Source organism: Syngnathus acus, chromosome 6 (assembly GCF_901709675.1).
Source record: "Syngnathus acus chromosome 6, fSynAcu1.2, whole genome shotgun sequence".
NCBI classification, from domain to species: domain Eukaryota; kingdom Metazoa; phylum Chordata; class Actinopteri; order Syngnathiformes; family Syngnathidae; genus Syngnathus; species Syngnathus acus.
In genome coordinates, this window is record NC_051092.1 from 16,742,329 (window position 1) to 16,751,695 (window position 9,367).

A 9,367-nucleotide genomic window follows, 5' to 3' on the forward strand; every position below is an offset into this window, starting at 1 on the left:
CACCATCGCATCAAACGATGTGTCGTCAATTATGAATTTTACTGACTAAGTGTGTTGGGCAGGATGGCTGAATGCGATGCGCGATTGACAACAAACAAGAAGAAAGGTGATTTCAAGTTTTATTTCGAGGGAGATTTTCTTCAAAAATTGTTGTATCCATGCATAATGCGCACCCCAGATTTTAGGACAATAAATTAGTTAAATTTTGCGCATTATGCATGGCAAATCGCGGTATATGTTTTTTTCACGTTATTGTGCATTTTGTGGCTAATGCGACCTACATTCCGGAGCGACTTTTAGTCCGAAAATTACGGTATATGTGTTATGTATATGCTTGAAAAGTCTAATGGGTCTGGGGGTGTGAGTTGCGCAGCTGTCGCCATCTCCCTTGATTCTCTCTCCCTTTCACGGTCGGGGGCGGGATCTCAGGCGCATCGTTGCTCGCCTCATTTGCCTGTGTGCTGGTGCTAACGAGCTAGCACTCTGCTCGGGGCTCTATTGTAGTCTTCCTAGCGGTTCCGGTTCAAACTGCAAGAGAACGTTTCGCCAGCTAACACTTCTGCTGAAACTACCGCGGAGACTTACAGTTCGTCACTTTTGACACCATGTATAATGATCACAATGGACACGGACGTGTTGCTTCTAGCTTTGTTTACTTCCGAACCTCGTGCGCATATTACATGCAATGCATTATGGGAATAGTATTCCCAACGACTTCTACATTTCGGACCTGGTTGTTACATGGATGGGAGACTGTCAGGGATAACCAGGTGCTGAAAACTCATTACTGTTTTTGCACGTCAATTGTGAAAGGAAACTCTTACAACAACCATCAAGTACCGTCGCGATTGTATCTATCACTCCCTCCGGATAGACTACACTATAGTTCTTGTTACAGCAGACGTTTATTATTTATTCGTCTCCGTCAAACTATAAACAGACATAGAATCATATAAAACATATATTTACAGGATATTATTCACAAAAAGTAATAAAGGAAATGTACAATAAACCACACATAAACTTCAGTACGAACAATATGGCTAGCAAAAATGCCGTACCTCGATGGCTGCACAATATCAAAGTGAATGAGTCCAAATCTTCACAGACACTTCTGGAACGTAAACATTTTATCTTCTTCAATGACCAATAAGCACTTCTTCTCTGAACGATTTCACTTGGATTATGTTGATAACATAACCGTTAGTATTGTAGTAGAATTATTGCAGTAGGCTAGATTGTTTGATGTCTTGGCAATTTCAGCTGCACTTGACAGCAGGTACATCACTGTACAGGAAGTGCCACATCCAAACAAGTCCCCAGTGCAACAAATTAAGTCAACATAATAATGTCCAATGTGCAATGAATCACAATTAGGAAAAGAAATTCTGAACATAAAAATGATCAGAAAATCAACTTGGCAAATTTAGCTTGACCAATAATAAATCAAACAAATTGACAAATTTGGCAGTTAAAGTATCTATGATTTGAAAGATTTTGTGATCAACCACGGCTTACGGCGCCCTGGTACGTATAGCAGCTATCGTTATAGCATTAGCCATCCGCAAAGTCCCACGAGCCTCAGCTCGCAATCTCCCATGAGCCTCAGCAAAGTGTAAACAATCGCGTTTCTCAAACGATCTCCTATAAAATGATCAGAACTGATTAAAGTTCGATCTAACGCATTGGTACTACTTACCTATGTTTCCCTTCCATATCGATCCGTAGATTTACTCGAAACATTAACAGAGCAGCCTATTTTGACATGAAATAGTCTGGTACGTATAGCAGCTATCGTTATAGCATTAGCCATCCGCAAAGTCCCATGAGCCTCAGCTCGCAATCTCCCATGAGCCTCAGCAAAGTGTAAACAATCGCGTTTCTCAAACGATCTCCTATAAAATGATCGGAACTGACTAAAGTTCGATCTAACACATTGGTACTGCTTACCTATGTTTCCCTTCCATATCAATCCGTAAATTTACTCGAAACATTAACGGAGCAGCCTATTTTTAAATGAAATAGCCTCGCGGGTACAACAGCTATTCGGTGACGCCCCCTGACTACAGTTGCCCTAATGTTGGGAAGCGATGCGACCTTGTAATTTACTAGTCGTACTAAAACGTACTGAAACATTTTGGCAGAGCACTGTGTACAACCAGTATGGATCAACAAATTCATCAATTGATCCATATATAAGGCGCACTGGACTATAAGGCGCACTGTCGGCTTTTGAGAAAATGTTTGGTTTTTAGGTGCGCCTTATAGTCCGGAAAATACGGTAGACCTTTCTCACTTGGAAAAAGAAAAAATCTCACCCAATTTCACCGCTTTTTCTTCAATTTGCACATACTCCGACAGCCATTCCATCTTAAAAGAACTGCATTTCTTTGTTACTGTGGCTTGGTGAGTGGATGTATCGCTGCCTGTTCATTTCGCCATGATGCGGGGTTTGTATTAGCATTTATTAACCTGCTAGCTAACCTGCACGGCGCATATAGATGCTTTGCAGTCACGTGATTTTATCACGTGATTTTGTGTTATCTTGCCGGTCAACCGGTCAGCTCGTTCCTACGTGTTCGTACAGATTCAGTTTGATTTCTGCGCTACATTTTCACCGATTTCATCCGAATTATGGCTGATTTGCTATCCAATGAAGTTGGGCATTTGGATGAAGAATCCAAGAAACGTTACCGAGAGAAGTTGAACCTTGTTGGCACAACGGATCCGTACCTTTTACCGAGAAGCATGCTAAAATCACCTGAGCATTTTGCAACAGCCGACCTGCATGATCTCTCATATCCAGATATTTATAATTACCTCGTCGATTCACCATCTCCGTACACTGGAAAGGACCTTAAGGCATACAAGAGTCTGGATGCCTACAAGTATTTTACAGCAGGTTTTGTGCATGATGGGCTGATATGGCAGATTCCAAACAAGAATCGATTTCTTCTCATGACCAAGGTAAGGAAAATATCATATTGAAATCTGAGAAATTAATTCCTACAATAAAACATTACATAATTTCCAACTATTCAGTATAGAGCTTATGCAACAATTTCTACAAAAATACTTTTTAGAATTCATGCTTGATAATTCCTTTTGGTCTCTTGCTCAAAATGAACCAGGTTTAAATTTTCAAGCTAATTTAATGAATGATTCATGAGAAAATTTACCAAATGCCAGGTAAAATATGCATAAATGGACCGTAAGAGGTCTAGCCTTGTATATTATATCCAAATTAGGGACTGATAATAATATAAGCCTTATATTATAAGGTATGTCATATTATCTGTTTTAGGTAAAACACTCTCAACGGATGAATGATCCTCCCCTCAGACCTTGGGTAGCAATAGCGAAAGATGGTCAGATCCTGTGCTGCCACTGTACCTGCATGGCTGGATTGGGTGAAACATGTTCACATTCAGCAGCATCCCTGTTCGCCCTGGAGACATTAATACGTATGAAGACGGCCACTTCATGCACATCACTACCTTGTCAGTGGCTGAAACCATCAGCATCGCACATAGAATATGCTGAAGGATGCAATATTGATTTTGCCCGTCCAGCCCAGAAACGAAAGTCAGAAGTTTCAACTCCTGAGGAAAGTGCTGCGAGAAAACTGCTGAATGTTCCTCCACCAACTGAAGAGCAGAAAGCTCTTCTTGGAGGAGAAGACGACAGCCTCCACGTGGCCTCCTCTGCAAGTAGCAAGAAATGGTGCAAGACCAACTTGTGAAACGAATGTCGTCAACCAAACGTCGAGCTCGTCGAGCTGGCAGGCTTAGGACCGGCGGACGGGCAGTCATCCCGACCGTCGAAAACCGAGGCCTGTCAATGCTTCAACTCAATGTCGAGGGCCTAACAACCGCCAAACTCGAAGTCCTGCGTCACCTGGCTGATTCCAACGAGGCAGCGGTTCTGCTCCTGCAGGAGACACACTGCACATCCGACAACATCCTCAAGATCCCTGGGTTCCATCTTGCTGGGTCCATCTACAGCAAGCAACACGGTGTGGCAACGTTCGTCAGGACTGAATTAAGCTGGTCAGCCAGCAGCCAATCCCCACCAGGCTCTTACATCGAGTGGCTGGTTACAAAAATCCAGGAAACATCAGTCGTCAACGTATACAAACCCCCACCATCGGAGCTGTCCGTGACATCACTCCCATCAATAACTGCACCTGCCATCTATGCAGGTGACTTCAACTGTCAGCACACAGACTGGGGTTACAACCACATAACACCTAATGGAGTGGCGCTGAGTGAATGGGCCTCCAACACTGATGCTCTGCTGCTGTACGACCCCAAGGAGCCTCCAACGTTCTTCTCTGCACGCTGGAACACCTCCACCAACCCGGACCTGGCCTTCGCCATCTGCCACAGTAACGACCCGAAACCGGAGAGACGCATCCTGGATAGGTTTCCCCGATCACATCACCGGCCATCCATCATTAAAGTCCCAGCACTGGTGGAACCGGTACCAGGGAAACCCGTCAAGCGATGGAACTTCCGAAAGGCCAACTGGGAGTCGTATGCTGAGGAGACTGAAAGAAGGTCAGCTGGCCTGCCAGACCCAGACACAGGCGATCTGGATGCGGCCTATGCAGCCTACTGCCAGGTCCTCCTGGGTGCGGCAAAGAAGACCATCCCACGGGGCTATAACAGGAACTACATCCCGGGTTGGGACAAGGAATGCAGCCGCCTTCTGTGTGATCACCAGAGGGCTAGCTCCAGAGAAGAGGTGGACATGACTGCAGCAGCACTGCTCCAGAAGCTGGATATCACCCGTAGGGCCAGATGGACAGAAGTCGTCGAATCAATCGACTTCACCCATTCTAGTCGCAAGGCGTGGCAGACCATCAACCAGCTCACAGGCAGAAATACAACACCCCACAGCTGCCCAGTCACAGCAAATGCCATTGCATCCCATCTCCTGAAGAACGGCCGCTTCCCGGATGTTGATAAAGTTTTTGCCCGACTGATATCGTGTGAGGTGTCTGGCCTCTCGGGAGCGGCCAGTGTCGATTCCAACCTCTCGGGAGAATTCACAGCAGAGGAACTCAGTGAGGCCTTGAGCAAGCTCAAGCCAGGCAAATCCCCTGGCCGTGACAACATCCACCCAGAGTTTGTCATCCACCAGAGCACAACAACATCTGGTTGGCTCTGTGCTTTCTTTACATCATGCTACCGGAGATTAAAGCTCCCAAAGACTTGGCGCCGTGCCTCTGTCATAGCTCTGCCGAAGCCAAATAAACCTGCAGAAGATCCTAAGTCATACAGACCAATCTCGCTGCTCTGTGTCCCATTTAAGATCTTGGAGAAGATGATCCATAGCCGCATCGAGCCAGTGGTGGACTCACAGCTCCCACGGGAACAAGCTGGTTTCCGTCGTGGAAGATCAACAGCAGACCAGGTAACACTACTCTGTCAGGACATCGAGGACAGCTTCCAGGACAGTGAGAAAGCTGGGGTAGTGTACCTGGATCTGACGGCTGCATATGATACCGTTTGGCACCGGGGACTTCACCTGAAGCTGCTGAGGACAATACCAGACCGGCACATGGTTAAGTTCATCATGGAGACAATTTCCAACCGCAGCTTCATCCTCCAGACCAGCAGTGGCCAGTGCAGTAGGCTCAGAAGACTGAGGAACGGGGTACCGCAGGGGTCTGTCCTCTCGCCGATGTTGTTCAATGTTTACATCCACGACCTACCTGATACAGCATCGCGAAAGTATGGCTACGCAGACGACCTTGCCATCATGCTGAGCCGACCAACGTGGAAGGCGATGGAAGAGGGTCTTAATGAAGACATGGGCACACTGGTAGCATACCTTCGGAGGTGGCGTCTACAGCTCAGCGTCGGAAAGACAGTCGCAGCGGCATACCATCTTAGCACCAGAGAAGCCAGGAGGGAACTTGAGGTGCGCGTTGACAACAAATGTCTGGAGGTCCAGCAAGCCCCGAAGTACCTTGGAGTGCGTCTGGATCGGACATTATCCTTCAAACAACACCTGGAAGAAGTCAAGGCCAAGGTGACATCCAGAGCCGCGCTGATCCGCCGCCTTGCTGGAACAACCTGGGGAGCCTCCGCTAAGACGCTGCGAATATCCACCCAAGCCCTGGTCTTCTCTGCAGCAGAATACTGCAGCCCAGTCTGGAGCAGAAGCCCGCATGCGAGAAAGGTCGACGTGGCTATTAATACCTCCCTCCGGATAATAACTGGATGCTTGAAACCTACTCCTGTGTCCCTCTTGCCGGTCCTCGCGGGAATAGCACCGGCCGGCCTCCGACGGGAGGCTGCCACCCTCGCCCTGGCCAGGAAGGCACAAAAATATGACTGGCACATCTTGCACAACACCACAATAACACCAGCACCTCCAAGCAGACTCAAGTCCCGCCACCCCTACAACAAGGCAGCACAAGAGATGCTCAACTCCACCTCTGAGGACATCTCCAGAGATGCATGGTTGGCAGCAGCTTGGAAGCAGGAGTGGGAGTCGGCCGGACCCTCCCGAGTCCACCGCTACATTTGGGACCCAGGAGATGGCGCCATCGGAGGAGACGACCTACCACGCCGGCAATGGACCACGCTGAACCGCCTACGGACTGGGGTCGGTCGCTTTGGGTCATCAATGAAGACGTGGGGCTTGGCGGACAGTGCGGCATGCGAGTGTGGTGACCCTGAGCAGACCGCCGACCATATAATCAACATCTGCCCCTTATATGGACCACCCTCGGAAGCCAGCCTCTTCGACCTAGGACCAGAGACGCGGGCATGGCTACGCGACACCGAGTTGGACATCTGACGTTACACGAAAGAAAGAAGAAGAAGAAAGCTGCCTTTTACAAGGCTTTGTCTGAATGCGGTGGAAGACCAGCAATTTTGAGCATTGTCCCTGACTATGCTGACAACTTTGTGCCAAGGGCAGTGAAGCGAAAGCTTCCTGTACCTCTCTCACAGCTGTACGATTCTGGCAATATGAAACTCAGCCCAGATGAACTTGCACTAAAATGCCGGTCAGAGCTGGAAAAGTTACAGTCCATTACCAGAGAGCAGGTTTGTATTTTTTTCGCACTTAGTAATTAATATATATATCATAAATAATTTATTGTTCTCCAACCTGTTACAAATAATCTAATCATAGTGAAAACAATTTTTATTAAAATGTTTTTCCGATATCTGCGGTTGAAGAAGAGTCCAGGGGCCAAGCAACATCAACAACTTGGTTTCAACAAAGAACTGGGCGAATTACGGCCTCGAATTTTAAGGCAACGACCAGGACCAATGTCTCAAAGCCATCCAAGTCATTGATCAAGAGCCTTCTTTTCAAATCTCAGCGTGCACCACATCTTCACCAGCGGGTAGTTGATCATTTTCACAAGGGACAGACTGGGAAATATTGACAAGTGCTGCTGCTGCTGCCAATGCCCTCTCGCGGTCTCTCTTGCGCTGCTTGAGATTTTGTCTTCTCTCAAAGATCTTCAATGAACATTTGAGTTTTCGTTTGTGAGGTGACTGGGTATGCTCAAATATACTTGGCACATAGTCTGGGGATAGTGGATCTTCGCTTTTTGCACCTGAAACAATTAAACAATCACATTATTCATAATGACTACCATAAATAATTAAGCACGTTGTTGAAGGGAATATACCCAGTTCAATTTGTTTCGTAATGGCATTTCATAACTTGACATTAAAAAACTGAATAGAGTGAAATCATTCAGATACTGTACCTGTCTGTTCAAGTTGCTACCATTTTTATTTTTTGTTTATTTTTGCATGATGCCTCATCTGATTGGCTTGAAAACTTAACCAATAAAAATTTTAACCTTGTGCCAATGGCTTGAAAACTTTATCAATGTAGATTTTACCTTGTGCCAAATGAAGTAACAAAAAGCCTCTTGTTCAAAAATGCTTCATTAAAAAAAATTGTTTCACAAGGTTCATAATAATTTTTTTTGAAATTTCCTAATGCATTCACTCATGAGAATTAATTGTTCAATTCCAATATGAAGTTCAATATTTACATTGATAAAGTTTTCAAGCCAATCAGATGAAGCATCATGAAAAAATAAACACAAAATAAAAACGGAGGGGGGAGGGGTGAACTGAAGAAATCATCCCATTCCCTGCCTTGCTGCTCTTGCTGCCTTTCTAAAAATGCACCCAGCATTTTCAACAATCATATTTGTATCATCCCATATTGTATTATTTCACAAATCAGGGGTGAATAGTTTGTTTACATACCTGATATGAAGTGCTCATTGCATATCCTTGTGTAAATCGTAGGTTTCCATCGTTCACGACGAATATCCGCGATCCATTTATCACGTTTTTTCATGTTCGCCGGAAATCTATAGAAGCTAAGATTTGGTTTATCGCCTCTTCTATTGCTACATCCAACAGCACAGCAGGTATCCGGCATTTTTAAGCTCAAATAGCAGCAGATATAACAAGAAAGCGTGTGTGAGTCGTTGACCGGCACTGAAAAGTTGACCGCCAAGATGGCCGCCAAGCTAATGTGGGTAGCTTGATGACGTCAGCTGCAAAGCCTCTATAGGCAGGGCCCAGACGCAAGCACTAGGGATGGGCGATACCAATGATTTTGGATTCGATCCGATACCAAGTATTTCCTGCCCAAAACTACCCGATATCGATCCGATATCGATGCCGGAAGTGTAATTTCCCGCCAAAAAAACCAATTTAAATGCAGTGGCATGCTGCATCAATATTTTGTGCCTTACATGTGACTATTGACCTGCACATTTGTATACTACAGCAGGTGTTTCACTGCAAATGATACTTGCTCTTGGAGAGTCATCTATTGAATTTTGTAGAAAAAAGTATTACGTCATGTACATGAATTATTAATCTTTTTAGAAAAACATTAATGGAAGATGCATATTAATAGTATAACTTTAATTAAAAGGAGCTATTCTTTACTTTTTTCTCTCGCTCTCTGTTGTTAGGAAAAAGTTTTGTCTTTTAGTATATTGTAAAAAGAGACATGGTACCAACAGAGATGCAGGGCTTAATCGTCATGAGCAGCAAAACTATCAATTTGTAAAGCCACTGGATACTTACATTTAATATTGTAATACTTTAGTGTTGTTTATAGGAAGTGGAGTTACAAATAAAACGTATGGCGTTCGACCACAAATTGAAAAGGGGAAAACTTTATTTATAAATGACGCAGTAATTATTGCTTCAAATAGCACATCAACCACAAATGCTTACGATTTTTGGTTAGCACCTGATACCTGGATATGTCTTGCCTTTCTGAAACGCTGCTTCTAAGGTACTTTGGTACCTTAGCCTCGGTGTGGCTGCAGGGTTTTCCGTCGCTGCCTTAGTGTCTG

The 9,367-nt window shown here is 45.1% G+C and overlaps 1 long non-coding RNA gene across 1 annotated transcript; it reads left to right on the forward strand.

Annotated features, from left to right (window-relative positions):
* Positions 1 to 2,637: 2,637 nt before the first annotated feature.
* LOC119124122 lies at positions 2,638 to 3,657 on the forward strand. Its single transcript, XR_005098187.1, has 3 exons — positions 2,638 to 2,658; positions 3,171 to 3,189; positions 3,305 to 3,657. It is a non-coding gene; the product is annotated as an uncharacterized LOC119124122 (long non-coding RNA).
* The last annotated feature ends 5,710 nt before the right edge of the window (positions 3,658 to 9,367 follow it).